General features: G+C 35.7%; 1 long non-coding RNA gene across 1 annotated transcript; it reads left to right on the top strand.

Moving 5' to 3' along the window:
• Nucleotides 1–343: 343 nt before the first annotated feature.
• Nucleotides 344–12,714, top strand: LOC140161341 (uncharacterized). The gene is made up of 3 exons (XR_011860090.1): nucleotides 344–592; nucleotides 1,095–1,365; nucleotides 11,605–12,714. It is a non-coding gene; the product is annotated as an uncharacterized lncRNA (long non-coding RNA).
• The last annotated feature ends 6,614 nt before the right edge of the window (nucleotides 12,715–19,328 follow it).

The following is a 19,328-nucleotide window of genomic DNA, read 5'->3' as shown; positions in this document are numbered from 1 at the left end:
GATCTTCGATGTTTTTAACACCCTAAGCGTCCGGCCTAAACAACATGTAGCTGTGTACATCGCTTGCCGTGAAAAGGTATTATGGGTTTTTTTTTACACTAGAATGAATCAGACCCGCACAATTTCAGGTTTAGAGTTAAAAGAAATTATAATCCCCGTGGTTATTTTGTTGACTATTATTTTTTAATCTATTTTTAAAGCCAGGTTGCGCCACTTGACATTTTATGGCAAGCCGTATAGAGGTTATCCACTTCACTCATGTGTGAATTCTAACACGTCGTGTTTAGCCTGCCCCCTCTATTTGTCAAATGAAACTATGCAACTTTGTCCTCCACTGCTGACCAATCAAATTCAAATACGTAAGAGCTCATCAACAACGTCTAGCAAACTGGCACCACTCACCCTACTGGATGTATTTGAAAGTATACAGTATAATAGTAGCCAACAAGGAACCGACTTCTGTTAAAACCACAGTATAGAGCATATTGGTTTTGATTAAAAATACGGTAGCCTATATCATCATCTTCAAAAACCGCTCACATCATGAAGTTGATCGTAGCTGTTCTGCTTGCAATGGTCGTTGTTTTTTCAGGTAAGGCAATAGGGGCCTACAGGGTGTCCTTGAAAAAAAACTGTATCGTGGGAAACTGATTTTTGGGTACTTTAAAGCATAAACTAAACATAACTAAATAAACGATGTGGTTGAAGAATATATCAGCTATCACATACTTGTTGAATTTTGACAATTGACCACTCCGTTTTTGAAATACAAGAATTTTACGAAACTACCTCATTTTCAATCCGTTCCACGGATCCGGGGGAGTCAAATATCGTGGTTAGTAAGTTTTTTTAATAACTTAAATCTTAGGTCTTATTGCCGACCAAAGGTTCGGGGGAAACCCCGATTTGTTTAATGCATCACTACTGTAGCCTTCGTATGGAGTGGAGAAGGCTCAGGAACTGAGCTCTTTTTAGGGTATATACTATAACATTCGTTTTATACTTTAATATTCTCTCCTATTAAAATGAGTACACCATGTCAGGAGATCGCTTAATTAATAGGCCTACGTTGTTGTCGTTTAAATTTCGTATAGATGCCGCAGTTTTAGCCAAGGAACGGGAAGTATTTGAACTTCGTCAGGATGATGAGTGTGCCTATACGTCGAATCAATTCACCTCGACCCTCTGCAGCGATTTGGAAAATGCCTTGAAAGATCCCCGGAAAGATCAAGGTAGATGCGATGCTGAAGCGCAATTTTTTGGCACAGAGCAAAAACTTTCAAGCGTGTGTCCCTGTCACTGCAAGACTAGTTGTTGCTCCGCCTCGGCCTCCGGCTCTGACCGCTCTTGAGTCAGGATATTTTCGTAAGTGTATTATGATTTTTAATTTTACTGCCGATATTTTAAATTGTCAACCAAGCCATATGGCCTATTTTTATTGAGACACCCTGTATAGATTCCTACACCTCAATGGCAGACATTGACAGGCCAAGTTCCATAGACGTGTTCCATCATCCAACCATTAACCATGTTAACAGATTAATGTGAAATAATACAGGCTTGACGTTGATTTTAAACGACATTCCATAACCCGTGTTACACGTATACAAAAGAATAATGAAAGTTTATAATGCAATTCACCGTAGAAGTGACGATGTAACAGGATTAACTACACTACATAGCATATGTTAAAATATTTAAAAAATATATTGCACTGCACTAGTTCGTTCATGCGGTCCCTCTGCATTGAACCATAGCATAGTAAAAGAATAAAACAACACACTGCAGGATTTATTGTTCTATTGTGTGTGATTAGAGCGCTGACATTAGAAAATGTTGCCAATCAATGTTCATGAAGTCGAGCGATCGCGATCCACACTACAGCCAGAGAGAATGGCCCATTTCACCTAATTTTGCCATCGCCAAATTCCCCGATGGCCGTAGTGTTGAGAATCGCATGGTGGGCGAAGCTGCCCCTACACTGAAAACATAAGTTAGTCAAAAAAAGGGTCTTATTTAACTAATTAAAAATTAGTCATACAAGATATACATGTAATTCTTTTATTCAAGGAATACTGAAATTATGTATTTATAATGCTAAAAGAACAGTAATATCATTTCACATTAATTTACATCATTTCAACATATTTTTATGACTTATAATATTCAATTTGTAAAGAATAAGAAATTGCATGACTAATGACGAATTTATGAATTCACGATTTATCACGATTTAATTAGTCATTTATGTGCATTACTAATTGAATGACTAATTAAATGACTAATTATTTATCAAAAATCAGATTTTTGATAAATAATTAGTCATTTAATTAGTCATTCAATTAGTAATCAATTAGTAATGCACATAAATGACTAATTAAATCGTGATAAATCGTGAATTCATAAATTCGTCATTAGTCATGCAATTTCTTATTATATGATTTGTAGAATTAACTATTGCAAAACATCAAAATGTTAGTTTTCAATAGTATATTGATTAAGATAATGAAAATCGATTTTTTGTTGGCTGCTTCGGCCAACAATACATCGTGTACCCTTAAGAGCTCTTAAGAGGAACTATTTGTTATTTTTGAGAATAGAGTTGCCACGGTCAAAAATAGATTTTCTTTATACTTTCATATTTGATGGACCTTGACCTCAAACTAACACACATGGGATAAATTTCGGAAAAATATCCCCGTTGCCATGGTAACAGGCAAATTTCAATTTTAGGCCTATTTTCACAATTTTTGCATTTTTCAGCAGTCAAATTGTCAAGTTTTGAAGCCAGTGTTACTAATATACACAACATATATATAATTTTTTCTTTATAAGGTATGAATAGGTCAAACCTTAGATGCCACAATGAAAGTATAAAAATAATCACCAGATGTCAGGGTGGGTTATACCATTTATTTGAAATAGGGGTGTTTTTCAATTTTTTCAAAGTATGAAAATATACCAACTTTGTATAGCTCATAAACCATATGGTAGTGCTCCGATTTCAACATCGACCACAGCATGTTGAGATGATACATTGGTCTTATGAAAAAGTTACATTTGAGCTTGGGGAAAACACATCTGTATCTACAGTGTTGCCAGACATTTTCCTATTTTTCGAAATTCAACACAAATCTCACCTTAAGTTAAATGATGTGAAAATGAAACATCATCCTTTCAAGGAACATTTCTTAGAAAGAGAGTTTTTATTCATATCAAATTTGATCAGTTATAATGGTCAGTGTTGTTCTAAACCACATGGGTGTTGCCATAATTGGGGTTTAATTATGATTTGTGGATATTTTCAACTTTTTACAAGTCATAAAAATACCAAAATGCGTTTCTATAATAAAGAAAGAAACATCGACCTCGTCATGTTGAGATGATATATTGGCCTTATGAAAAAGTTATTTTGATTTGGGGGGGGCAGGGTAAGACATCAGTTTATACAGTGTTGACAGATAAACCACATGGGTGTTGCCATAATTGGGGTTTAATTGTGAGGTGTGGATATTTTCAACTTTTTACAAGTCATAAAAATACCAAAATGCCTATAATAAAGAAAGAAACACCGACCTCGTCATGTTGAGATGATACATTGGCCTTATGAAAAAGTTATTTTGATGGGGGGGGGGGGTAAAACATCTGTTTATACAGTGTTGCCAGATATTTTCCTATTTTTTCAAAATTCAACAGTTAAAAGATATCAAAAATGAAACTTCACCTTCATACGGAACATATCTTTTTAGAAAGAAAGTTAATTTCATATTCAATTTGATCATCTGGGATGATCAGTGTTATTCTAAGCCATATGGGTGTTGCCATAGCTGGCGTTTAATATGACAATTTAGATATTTCCAACTTTTTACAAGTCTTAAAAATAGTAGGGCCTACACATCCTTAAAATTATTGTGGAATGAACGCAATACTAAGGTTAAACATTACCTTAAGAACACTTAGTATGTGAATTTAAATTTAAAATTTGAGTTCGGAAAATATTTCCTTCTATACAGTATTGCCAGTTTTTATCATATATATTCAAATTTCAACGTATGTCTCACTTTAGGATTTATATTGTTTAAATCGCTGCCATGAATAAACCACATGGATGATGCCACTATAAATGGAGTTAATAGTGAAATGTGGATACATTTTCAATTTTAAAATGACACCTTATTAAAGTTATAGCTATAGTATTCCAATGTTTCACAAAAAACACCCAAAAAGCACACAAATTTGTCCTAATTTGGCGCTTTTATGGGCACCTTTGCCTTAATGCACCCAATTTGGCGTATTGTCTCCACTGCAAACCCCCAATCGACATAAAAAAATTGCTAAGGTACCCCCAAAACCGTGGCACATCCCCGTATACCTTTAACCAGGAAGAACCCCCTCCGGGGTCATGTCATAGGTATACTGTGCCCAGTAGTCCTCTTTTTCTACTTGAAACGGATATTTCCTCAGACAAATTTTATCAACATTTGGTGATTTTTATTTTGCTTTAACCCTGCAAGTATCTGCAAAAGTGTTCATATAAATCTCCTTCAGTCTTGAAAGCTTAATTTTAGTTAGTTAGCTGCTTCCTTTTTACAAGCTCATACAAATTCATGTCATCAATGAGCAGGGGATGCTTGAATGACAGAGAATTAGCAACAATATCATGCAACATTTCAATGGTCATTTCTTCTTTAGCATGACTTTAAATGTCATACTTTCGACTCTCCTGCGAGCTCCTCTCGGGAAAAGTAACTGGACATTAATTTGTCTGGCTGTGAAAAGGGTCTAAGTGCATTATTGTCTTTGACTATTCTCATATCTTTCGAGACATTTGCTAGATCTATATAGTTTTGTGCCCATTTCTTCCCCATATCTTTTTTGCAAGTATAGTTGGGATGTGTGCTTTAATAATATGGGGTAGGCGTAATTTTAAAGTATAGGCCTACATGTTTGAAGTTTTCTGTGTTGTATTTTAAGGGGTTGGGGTTGGTCACCCACCTTTGCACAGTATTTTGTCGGACCTGAGAGCACATCAGACGGGGATCAGACATACCAAATTTTGATTTTTTTTTTAATTCGCGATACAATAAAAATTTTAGGGTAAATTATGTATATTGAATTTTTTTTGAATTTTTTGACATATTACAGTCCTCAAAGTTAACTTAATAAATCTAATGTGTACTTAAAGTGTATGTAGCTGGGATGAAAAGCCGACCACTAATCAATTAATTAATGTTAATTGAAAAATTTGACCTTTCATAGTGAAGATATATATTGTTTCCTAAAAGACCTACATTTTTAGGTGTTTTGGTGAAAAAATCTATATCTTCAATACGAAATGTCAAATTTTATATGGACAACTTTTCATTCCAGCTACATACACTTTAAGAACATATCACTAGATTTATACAATTTATTGAGATCTGTTAAATTTCAAAAATATCAATTTTTAATCATTTGCCATAAAATTTGTATTATATCGCAAATTTCAATATATGTCTCATGTGCTCTCAGGTCCACAAAAATATGTGAAAACGTCGCTATTTGAACCCCTATGACTTATAAAAATATCCACATCTCACTATTAAACCCTAATTATGGCAACACCCATGTGGTTTGGAACAACACTGACCATTTATACAACTGGTCAAATTTAATATGAAAGTAAATTTCATTTTTATAAACTTTCCTTGTGAAGGTGAAGTTTCATTTTCGCATAATTTAACTTAAAGGTGAGACTTGTGTTAAATTTCGATAAAAAATAGGAAAATATCTGGCAACACTGTATAAACATATGTTTTCCCCAAGCTTAAGTGTAAATCTTTCATAAGACCAAATATGTATCATTTCAACATGGTGAAGTTGATGTTTTACTTTCACATATTTTTTAAGGAATGCATACCATGGTATTTTGGTATTTTTAAAACTTGTAAAAAGTTCAAAATAACCACATATCGCTATTTAACCCTAATTATGGCAACACTGTATAAACTGATGTTTTACCCCCCCCATCAAAATAACTTTTTCTTAAGGTCAATGTATCATCTCAACATGACGAGGTCGATGTTGTTTCTTTCTTTATTATAGAAATGCATTTTGATATTTGTATGACTTGTAAAAAGTTGAAAATATCCACAAATCACAATTAAACCCCAATTATGGCAACACCCATGTGGTTTAGAACAACACTGACCATTATAACTGATCAAATTTGATATGAATAAAACTCTCTTTCTAATAAATGTTCCTTGAAAGGATGATGTTTCATTTTCACATCATTTAACTTAAGGTGAGATTTGTGTTGAATTTCGAAAAATAGGAAAATGTCTGGCAACACTGTAGATACAGATGTGTTTTCCCCAAGCTCAAATGTAACTTTTTCATAAGACCAATATATCATCTCAACATGCTGTGGTCGATGTTGAAATCGGAGCACTACCATATGGTTTATGAGCTATACAAAGTTGGTATATTTTCATACTTTGAAAAAATTGAAAAACACCCTATTTCAAATAAATGGTATAACCCACCCTGACATCTGGTGATTATTTTTATACTTTCATTGTGGCATCTAAGGTTTGACCTATTCATACCTTATAAAGAAAAAATTATATAAATGTTGTGTATATTAGTAACACTGGCTTCAAAACTTGACAAATTGACTGCTGAAAAATGCAAAAATTGTGAAAATAGGCCTAAAATGAAAATTTGGCTGTTACCATGGCAACAGGGATATTTTTCCCAAATTAATTTCATGTGTGTTTGTTTCAGGTCAAGGTGCATCAAATATGAAAGTTTAAAGGAAATCCATTTTTTGACCGTGGCAAACATTTAAACAAAATTCTCCAAAATAACAGATAATGCCTCTTAAGAGTCCGTGCATAGACTCAAAAAAGTAGGGGTCTATGGTCCGTACGGGCAAAAAAGACTCTTTGCAAGAATATTTGAAGAAAAATAAATATTAAATAACTATTATTAAATAGAGAAGACTAGCTCTATTATTAAATAGATTTGCACGTGAATTAATACAAAATGACTGATGCAGGTTCCAAAAACAATTAATAAGTTTGAAAGATGCTTCTTCATTGCATATATGTGACCCCTCAGCAAAACTGAGCCCGGAAGTCGCCAATCATCATTTTTGAGATATCCAACCAAAATATTCTGCTTAAAATTAGCTTTAAAATGATGTATATCATGTCTATAGTACTTGACACTTAAGCAGTGAAAAATCAATAAAACAGTCAATAAATCCTTTGTTTCCTATTGTTTATTGTTAAGTTCAATGGAGCTTATCTCAACAGTGGCACTGGCGACATCCGGGCTCAGTTGTGCTGAGGGGTCACATATGATGTTGAATTTGTATGAGAGAGAATTCCATCTTTAATTGCACTATATACTCATAAAATGGGGAAGCAGCAATTTGGACCATCACTACACACATGACACATGCTAGCTGCGTCTCGCACTGTACCGATGAACATCAGAAACCCTTTCAAATTGTCCTTGCAAATAAGAAGTTTTTTTAAATAGCTTTGATTATGAACCATTGAAAATTATAGGAGCCTGGCATAAACATTTTCAAATTAATTTCACAACGTGTAATGAAAACAATAAGATACAAAGCAATCGTACCCTTCTTTTATCCAAATCTCATTATCATCACCATTTTAGTTTCTCATAGACAAGATGAGAATATTTTAGTATCAGCAAAGCCTATACAAAATGCGATTCAATCCTAAATGAGGTATTTTGCATACAACCATTCATGAGATTTTACTAAAAGACTGGTACAATATTGTTCTTGTATTTTAGTAAAAATTAAAATAATAATATTTGGGAACCATATGCCCAAATTTGATAGGTATAATTCAATCATAATCGTGAATATAGTATAACCATGCATGATAACCAAGTGATAAATGGTATATTTGCTTGAATCACAGCTTTCAAGATAGACAACAATTCAGGAATCCAAAGGTATCCTTAAAATATTTTCGATACTTTATAATTACCTATTACTAGTCCTCAATCCACTGAGTGCACCAAATCCACGTAACTTTGTAGTAAGCTACTAGTTTAGTAAGTTGGCGAGTGTATCGCAATTTGAGACTTCCAAATCTGAAATCGGCGTAACTAGACTAGTATTAGTAAGTTCTATTGTTATACTTGGCATCTTACTCTTCATGTGGAGTACTCGGAATTTCGTGACTAGGTGCGTATACATGTTACTAGACCAGTGAAGTTACGCCGCAGCTATTAGACTTTACTTTAACTTTAACTTTAACGTCTAGAGGATTATAGAGGATTATGTATTCAAAAGCACTTGGTTTTGAATACATTATCCTCTATAATCCTCTAGACGTTAAAGTTAACATAATCCTCTATAATCCTCTAGACGTTAAAGTTAAAGTAACGTCATTTCGCAAGCTCTCTATTGTTATCTTACTCGACCACGCAGGTAGTTAGAAGGAGAGCACTCCTCCCTTCTTCATAAATTTGCCTAGCCCCATTTCCCTAAAATAAAATTTTCAAAAAATCATACTTGGCAGAGGTAGGCCTCGAACCCGCGCCGTCTGCGACTAACATGGCTATTGAACTAAACGTCAGTGTATGGTTCCGATGCGCTAGACCGCTCGGCCACCGATTGTCAGGTAGTAATTTTGAAAGTAGCACATTTTGTGAAGATGCATGGCTTTTTTACGTAATAAATTGCACCAACGTTTGGCGCGAAGGTCTCAAACAAATAATGAAGACACTGGTATAGATCACTTGACATGTGACGTCATTGCCCGGCAGTATGCTCGCGAATTATGGCAATTTAGGGGAGAGTGGGGAGTGTTCGCATTATTTTTCTGACCAGCCTAGCGATATCAATTTTAAGATTAGGGATGAACTGAGTAGCCCATGTGAAATCCCTATACTGGCTATATAAACGACCACAATCTCAGAACTAGGCCTTACAATAGCAACAGGATAGAGCAAACAAAAAAGTTCACTCTAATCACAAAAAGGTTAAAACATTGCATAACAATAACATATTCAATGCAAACATTTCGCAAGAGTATACAGGGCATTCATTCTCTTCCGGGGAGTCACTAAATTTATTGCAAGTCGGGTCAGCGTAAAATGGAGGGGTCCAAAGTGAGCTTAAACCACATAACTTTAAAAAACATGTTTTTCAGTAGTTTTACCTTGTTTAATGGTATAATTATCAATAGTTTGCATAATACGCTGATGGGGCAGGTCCGCCCTCCAGTTTGGGGTGAGTCCGCCCGGGGAAGATATAGGGCGAACATGTACATGCCCCATCCTCAAAAGGGCGAACGTGCCACATTTGTGTATTTTCTTCGGGGTATGCAAAATACAAATCGAATAAGGAGTTCGATGAACACGTCCCTATATGTCGCATAGCTAGTATTATGAGTATTTATAATGACCCATTTCACCTAATTTTGCCATCGCCAAATCCCCCGATGGCTGTAGTATTGAGAATCGCAAGATAAATATGCCCGGGAAATATGCATTACCTCCAAATACATGTTAAAAGCTCTGTCATTTCCACAAACTGAGAGAATAGTAAATTATATTTAAGCAATATGTGCAGGGTAATACACTCTTTAATGCTACCAAGTTTCAATAGCCCGTATTTAACAATTTCTGAGATATTAACAAAATAAGTAAGTATTCGTAGGTCATGTAGGTAGATTTCAGTAGCCGAATGTTGCCTACAAATACAATTTGACTTCATGACCCTATTGTGAAACACCGCCATTCATGCCAATGCCCATATCGGTACATAAAGAAGGCACGTACGTTCGCTATCAAATTATATGTCAATGAAAGTTGCGAATTCACATACATGCCTGTCATGCAAAACTGAATATGGCTTAATTGTTGAAAATATGTCCAGAAATAGACGACGGTCTGCTCATTTGAAAGAAAAATCAGATTCGAGGAAGATTAGAAGGGGATAAATACTGGATTTGTCAGCTGTCATGTGTGCTTCATTTGAAACGTTTACCGACCTTCTGGTTTCTGAGTAATCTGTGTCCAAATTGATTTATTCGAAGGTAATTTTTGACGTTTTCGCTAAGGTTACCTACGAATACCATGGACAAAAACGACTTCTCATTGTCTCATGATCTAGACAACACAGTGATGGACCCTGGTTTAAAGCTAATTGTAGTTGCCCTCAAACGAAAGGCCACAAGACGTATAACTGACTCCAAGATGGACTTCACAATTTGCTGTTTAACTACTTGTATATCAATATGAAGTGTTCAAAATCTTGCTAAAAGCATCAAAAAAATTTTGATCGAAGGTAATAACATTTATTCATTTGGACGTACCATCTGAAACAGATCTAAAAACTACCATTGTATTCATTCATTAACATAATAGCAAAATCTGAACCTCTAAACTCAATATATATAGATATTGTTAAATCGATCATGTTACCTACGAATATCCGGGTTTCTTCACCTATCATTTTATAAAGTGTTAGGTGTATGCGTATAGTTCCTAATATTCCTGAAAATAGATATCCCACTCTTTCTTATACAATATGTAAATTGATTCATACTCATTTGATAAATAAAATACAGAAACTGACCTAAACTTCATTTTCGAAAATAAACTAGCATAAATTGAATAAGATCATATTGATCGCGTTATAAAAATGAAAACAAATATTTTCTGGTTGAGCTAGCATTTTCCTGGCACCCTGTGGTCTACTTTACATGAAAAAAGCATTAATGGGAATATTCCATTTGTTTTAGGTTGATTCGTATTACAATAGTGAAAGCATCCTAGTAGTATTTGTAGGTAACATTGGGTTATGATGTCACATTTACTATTACACGTCCTGGATTTATTTTTCAAGATTAGTTATGGCACTTTTGGTTCCTATAAGTCCAACATGCCTTCAATCAATGGGCAAAAGGAAAAAATTGTGGAGACATTTTTATTTTGGACTTTTATTTTTTGGCCCGTGGACACTTTTTGGTTGGATTCGACCATATGAGATGGACGAGGCTATTTTGAACCAATAAATTTCAATGCATGGGATTTAAGAAAAGCATGTGATTGTTTATTGGGGGACAGCATCAAATCAGAAGTTACGCCTACTTATTGATTTTACTTACCTCTCTTGGCTAATTGCGTTACACCTCCTGATAAATTTTGTGATTTTTCTCAAAAAATAACTACACACTGGTAACAAAAGTTATTTATATTATAGGGGCAAAGAATCCAATTATTACTTCACTGAAATTTCAGTGATTCAAGACAAGTGGTTCATTATAAATTATGTTAAGAAATGAGGTACATTCTAGCGGTACCTCTTTTCTTACCATAAATAACGTACCGCTTGTCAAGACAAGTGGTTCATTATAAATTATGTTAAGAAATGAGGTACATTCTAGCGGTACCTCTTTTCTTATATTTGAGAAAAATGCAAAAATAGTCACAAATTTATCAAGGGGAGTAGTACCACCTTAAAAAGGTAGCATTGTTGTTGTACGTTTTTGAAATATAATTCTTGTTTGGTAAATCACAATTCTAGTTAACGATACATTAAATTTGTTCCGTTTACTATCTTTACAGAACAGATGCCTATGCCCGGTGGATGTTAACTTGCGCTTTTCTGCTTTCGTCTTCTTTTTTCATATTAAATTATTTCGATAAATCACTATTTTATAAGGTAAATCATCGCTACAAAACCTTACAAACATGTACTGCTACCATCACGTCACTCACTCCATGCCAAGATAAATCCCGGATGGAACCTCGACCAAGGCACCCACAACGCATGCACCGACTTCAAGACTTTGAAGACCAATTTAGATTCATCATAAGAGCTCACTACCTGATCCACGTATAATAAGTGACAACAACCAGAGATGGTCATTTCGATGATACGTGTCAGATACATAGAAATGTAAAATAATATGAGATTATTGGACTGATTATTAACAAAATATATAATGTGAAGAGAGGATAATGTGTATACGTGTAGACGAATCCAACGAACCAAGTCATGGTCAGGATTTGGTCGGCCATTACTGGGTCCCCCGTCCCCGCAACACCAAACCGGTATTGTGACTGCCCAATTGGGTGGATTAAACGTTAGATTCTTTTGTGTTGTAAACTGTCATCATTCTTTTGTCTACGTGTAACACGGGTGATAGAATACAGTTTATAATACCCTCCAAGGCCGCATCATTTCACATTTTAGGTGAGATGGAGTCGACGGGGACCCAGCTATGGCTGCCATTGAGGTGTAGGAATGCGTGAAGTTGGATTCGTCTATAGTCAGTTTGGGAATATGATAAAATATGTTAGCATATCGACTCAGATTAATCAGAAAATGTCGATGGAGTATGTAATAATATACTGTCGAAAATTGTTCTGATTTTCACTAAAATGCAGAATGACGTTTCCAATGCTATTTGTTTGATTGATTGATTGAGTTTATTTGAATGTGATTTGAATTAACAACATTAAAAGAAAATAATATTGCACATATTTTTATACATTGTAAAAATACATTGTAAAAAATACATAAAAACAATCTTTAAGAGACAGATTTACAACAAATAAGAGCATTTAACATAAATAATAACAAGTACTGTCAATTCCAAACATAGATGTTGTCGAAACAGGATCACCCATGATGAAAGTCATGATAAAGGCCCTAATAACTTATTTCCAATGGGATCCTTGAAAAGGGGCTGAAAGTGAAAAGGGGAAAAGTGTGTGAACAGAATTAATTAAATGCTGTTCGACGATATTTCGTATCATAATTTATATTGTGTAATAAACATCGTTGAACAACATTTAATTCTGTCCATACACTTTTATTTATTATTATGCGATGTTATGTGGGATATTTCACTTTTATTGTTTAAATTTAAAAAAAGAGCAGGCATAGGCCTAGAGATATGAAGAAAAATAAAATATCAAATATAAATGAAATAAATTGCTTGGCTGCTGTTGAATTGTAATATTATGTTAAGTTAGTAGAAAAGGTTGCTGCAGTTTCCATTAATAATGCTTTTTTGTTCTTTTAGTTAGGTGAAAACTTCAATTTGGTGACCACTCTCTGGCTAGTAACCCAGCAAACACAAAAACGTTTTTAAAACGTTTTAAATAAGTTATATTTTGGGTTTTGGTTAAAATGCCGGGTTATATAAAGGTCATAAAATCGTTTTAAAACGTTTTGTATGAAAACACACTACAACAATATTTTTTAAACGTTTTCGAAATGTCATTGTAAACTATTTTTGCAAACATTTTTGGCCAAATACCGTATTTTGTCAACACTTAAATAACATTATGTTAAAATATTTGCACCCAGCAAACACAGAAATGTTCTTAAATTGTTTTTACAAAACGTTTTAATAACATTTAAATGTCGGGTTATAAAAAGGTCGTGAAAACATTTTAAAAACGTTATTGTAAATATTTTGTGCAAACATATTTTGCAAAATATTTTTTCAACCCCAAAATAACATTCTGTTTAGAATGATTTGTGAAAATTTTCTGGGTGAAAATGATGCCGTAATGTCAAACTAATGTCAGAATCGGAATCCTTGTACTCGACATATCCGAAAAAGTGTCTTTGTGCATGATTATAGCCTAAGTGCTCTGGTTCAAAACTTAAATTTTCAAAATGGTGGTGGCGGCCATTTTGGATTTTGGCCTCTAGCGAAAAATGCCGGGATTTTCGCGAGGGACATGGGGGGGCTATTTTTTTTTCCTAAATGGTCCATAGAAGTCGAATCAATCGTCAAACCTTACTAGCCAGAGAGTGGTCACCAAATTGAGGTTTTTGACCTAACTATTTAGTTTTTATTTCGTCTGGGATTTTATTGCACTGTAGAAAACTATGGAAGTAGCAATTAATACTCACAGCAATACTTAAAAAAAATGATAACGCTTTTTTTTTTTCACGAGTCGTTATGTAAAGGTATGACCTACAACGAGGAGAACAAAATTTTCAAGTGTAAATTCAATGTGTATTTTTGTGCAGTTAAAGGATCACCATGGCAGCAATTTTAGGACAAAAGACACAAATGGGGTCTGTTAGTTGTTGGGATCTGAATACAACTATACATGCAATAGACCCTTTTCCCTTCTTCCCATCATGCACTATTACAGGGGGTACGAGTGTCCCAAAACACATCACCTCCCGGGGGGGGGGGGGTACAGAGTTATGTTCATTACAAATTGTGGGATAGGCTTTTACGACGGGAATTCATAACAATTAGTGGGTTTTTAGCGGGTTCGCCGTCTGACAAGTTTAGAACTGTCAAGCTTTCGTCAGGAGTAGCTCTGACTTCTTCAGGACAGTACCTAAGAATGAGACATGTAGACCGCCCCTTGTCTACTGATGACTCTGAAAAGAGTCGTTCACTGAAGACTGCCCCTTGTCAACAGAGAACAAGCAGATCTCGCCTATCTGCTAATATAAAGGTTTTGGTGGCTCTGAAAAGAGCCATTCACTGCAGACTGCCCTTGTCTACAGAGAACTAGCAGATCTCGCCTATCTGCTAATATAAAGGTTTTGGTGGCTCTGAAAAGAGCCGTTTGCTGAAGACTGCCCCTTGTCTACAGAAACCAGTAGATCTCGCCTATCTGCTGAATTTGTAAGTTTCGGTGGCTCTGAAAAGAGCCGTTTGCTGAAGACTGCCCCTTGTCTACAGAAACAAGCTGATCTCGCCTATCTGCTGATTTTGCTAAAAACCCACTAATTGTTATGTTCATTACGTTCGATCGTTCTGGAATACGAACATTTCGGCTGGCGCCTTCATCAGAAAAAAGGAAATACGAATAATGGCGCACGATCACATAATTATAGCCATACATACTCAACTACCCATACATACCTATGCATAGCCATACATACCCATACATACCTATGCATAGCCATACATAACCATACATAGTCATACATAGCCATACATACCCAGGTATATAGCCATACATAGCCATGCACACCCATACATAGCCATATACATACCCATACATTGCATAGCCATACATAACCATACATAGCCATACATACCCAGGTATAGCCATACATACCCATACATAGGCCTACCCATACTTAGCCAAACATAACAAAACATACCTATGCATAGCTATACATAGCCATGCATAACCATATACATACCCATAACCATACTATAGCCATGCATAAGCATACATTCTATCAGGGGGTCGCCGACAGTGAAACGCGGATTAGCCAATTTTGCACGCTATGATATGCTGTACCCATTACTACAATGTAAACTTTCCATATCCCGGGTGCACATTACTACATTGTTAACTTTCCATATCCCGGGTGCACATTGCTACATTGTTAACTTTCCATATCCCGGGTACCCATTACTACAATGTTAACTTCCCATATCATGGGTGCCCATTACTACATTATTTACTATCCATATCCAGGATGCACATTACTACAATGTTAACTTTTCATATTTCGGTACCCATTACTACTACAATGTTAATTGTTCATATCCCTGGTGCCCATTACTACAATGTTAACTTTTTGATATCCCGGATGCCAATTACTACAATGTTAATTTTCCATATCCCGGGTGCCCATTACTACAATGTTAACTTTCCATATCTCGGGTGCCCATTACTACAATGTTAACTTTCCATATCCAGGGTGCCCATTACTACAATGTTAACTTTCCATATCCAGGGTACCCATTACTACAATGTTAACTTTCCATATCAAGGATGCCCATTACTACAAAGTTAACTTTCCATATCAAGGATGCCCATTACTACAATGTTAACTTTCCATATCCAGGGTACCCATTACTACAATGTTAACTTTCCATATCCAGGGTGCCCATTACTACAATGTTAACTTCCATATCAAGGATGCCCATTACTACAATGTTAACTTTCCATATCCAGGGTACCCATTACTACAATGTTAACTTTCCATATCCATGATGCCCATTACTACAAAGTTAACTTTCCATATCAAGGATGCCCATTACTACAATGTTAACTTTCCATATCCAGGGTCCACATTACTACAATGTTAACTTTCCATATCCAGGATGCCCATTACTACAATGTTAACTTTCCATATCAATGATGCCCATTACTACAATGTAAACTTTCCATATCCAGGGTGCCCATTACTACAATGTTAACTTTCCATATCCAGGATGCCCATTACTACAATGTTAACTTTCCATATCCCGGGTGCCCATTACTACAATGTGGACTTTCCATATCCAGAATGCGCATTACTACTTTGTTAACTTTCCATATCCCGGATGTCCATTACTATAATGTTAACTTCCCATATCCTGTGTGCCCATTACTACAATGTTAACTTTCCATATCTCGGGTGCCCATTACTACAATGTTAACTTTCCATATCCAGGGTGCCCATTAAAACAATGTTAACTTTCCATATCCAGGGTACCCATTACTACAATGTTAACTTTCCATATCCAGGATGCCCATTACTACAAAGTTAACTTTCCATATCAAGGATGCCCATTACTACAATGTTAACTTTCCATATCCAGGGTACCCATTACTACAATGTTAACTTTCCATATCCAGGGTGCCCATTACTACAATGTTAACTTCCATATCAAGGATGCCCATTACTACAATGTTAACTTTCCATATCCAGGGTACCCATTACTACAATGTTAACTTTCCATATCCAGGATGCCCATTACTACAATGTTAACTTTCCATATCAATGATGCCCATTACTACAATGTAAACTTTCCATATCCAGGGTGCCCATTACTACAATGTTAACTTTCCATATCCAGGATGCCCATTACTACAATGTTAACTTTCCATATCCCGGGTGCCCATTACTACAATGTGGACTTTCCATATCCAGAATGCGCATTACTACTAATGTTAACTTTCCATATCCCGGATGTCCATTACTATAATGTTAACTTCCCATATCCTGTGTGCCCATTACTACAATGTTAACGTTTCATATCCCGGTGCCCATTTATTACAATGTTAACTTTCCATATCCAGGGTGCCCATTACTACAATGTTAACTTTCCATATCCAGGGTGCCCATTACTACATTGTTAACTTTCCATATCCCGCATGCCCATTCCTACAATGTTAACTTCCCATATCTTGAGTGCCCATTACTAGATTGTTAACTTTTCATATCTCGATACCCATTACTACAATGTTAACGTTTCATATCCCGGTGCCCATTTATTACAATGTTAACTTTTCATATCCCTGGTGCCCATTACTACAATGTTAACTTTTTGATATCCCGGATGCCCATTACTACAATGTTAACTTACTATCAGGGGGCCGCTGACAGTGAAACGCGGATTAGCCAAAATTGCACGCTACGAGATGCTGTACCCATTACTACAATGTTAACTTTCCATATCCCAGGTGCACATTACTACAATGTTAACTTTCCATATCCAGGGTGCCCATTACTGTAATGTTAACTTTTCATATCCCGGTGCCCATTTAATACCATCTTAACTTTTCATATCCCTGGTGCCCATTACTACAATGTTAACATTCCATATCCCGGGTCCCCATTTACTACAATGTTAACTTTCCATATCCCGGGTGCCAATTACTGTAATGTTAATTTTCCATATCCAGGATGCCCATTACTACAATGTTAACTTTCCATATCCAGGGTGCCCATTACTACAATGTTAACTTTCCATATCCAGGATGCCCATTACTACAATGTTAACTTTCCATATCCATGATGCCAATTGCTACAATGTTAACTTTCCATATCCCGGGTGCAAATTACAACAATGTTAACTTTCCATATCCCGGGTGCTCATTACTACAATGTTAACTTTTCATATCTCGGGTGCCCATTACTACAATATTAACTTTCCATATCCAGGGTGCTCATTACTACAATGTTAACTTTCCATATCTTGGGTGCCCATTACTACAATGTTAACTTTGCATATCCAGGATGCCCATTACTACAATGTTAACTTCCCATACCTTAGGTGCCCATTACTTCAATGTGAACTTTTCACATCCAGGGTGCCCATTACTACAATGTTAACAGTTCCTATCCGGTACCCATTACTACAATGTTAACTTTTTATATCCAGGGTGCCCATTGCTACAATGTTAACTTTTCATATCACGGTCCCCATTTACTACAATGTTAAATTTCCATATCTCGGGTGCCCCTTACTACAATGTTAACTTTCAATATCCAGGGTGCCCATTACTACAATGTTAACTTTCAATATCCAGGGTGCCCATAGGCCTACTACAATGTTAAATTTCCATATCTCGGGTGCCCATTACTACAATGTTAACTTTCCATATCCAGGATGCCTATTACTACAATGTTAACTTTCCATATCCAGGATGCCCATTACTACAATGTTAACTTTCCATATCCATGATGCCAATTGCTACAATGTTAACTTTCCATATCCAGGATGCCCATTACTACAATGATAACTTTCCATATCTAGGGTGCCCATTACTGTAATGTTAACTTTTCATATCCCGGTGCCCATTTACTACCATGTTAACTTTTCATATCCCTGGTGCCATTACTACAATTTTAACTTTCCATATCCCGGGTCCCCATTTACTACAATGTTAACTTTCCATATCCCGGGCGCCAATTACTACAATGTTAATTTTCCATATCCAGGATGCCCATTACTACAATGTTAACTTTCCATATCCAGGGTTCCCATTACTTCATATCTCGGGTGCCCATTACTACAATGTTAACTTTCCATATCCAGGGTGCTCATTACTACAATGTTAACTTTCCATATCTTGGGTGCCCATTACTACAATGTTAACTTTCCATATCCAGGGTGCTCATTACTACAATGTTAACTTTCCATATCTTGGGTGCCCATTACTACAATGTGAACTTTCCACATCCAGGGTGCCCATTACTACAATGTTAACTTTTCCTATCCCGGTACCCATTACTACAATGTTAACTTTTCATATCCAGGGTGCCCATTGCTACAATGTTAACTTTTCATATCACGGTCCCCATTTACTACAATGTTAGTTTTCCATATCCCGGGTGCCCCTTACTACAATGTTAACTTTCCATATCCAGGGTGCCCATAGGCCTACTACAATGTTAAATTTCCATATCTCGGGTGCCCATTACTGCAATGTTAACTTTCCATATCCAGGATGCCTATTACTACAGTGTTAACTTTCCATATCCAGGGTGCCCATTAGGCCTACTACAATGTTAACTTTCCATATCTCAGGTGCCCATTACTACAATGTTAATTTTTCATATCCAGGATGCCTAT

The sequence above is a fragment of the Amphiura filiformis genome, chromosome 9, assembly GCF_039555335.1.
Source record: "Amphiura filiformis chromosome 9, Afil_fr2py, whole genome shotgun sequence".
Classification (NCBI taxonomy): Eukaryota; Metazoa; Echinodermata; class Ophiuroidea; order Amphilepidida; family Amphiuridae; genus Amphiura; species Amphiura filiformis.
Note: the sequence above shows the minus strand (reverse complement) of the source record. Positions and strands in the feature narration are given on the sequence as shown.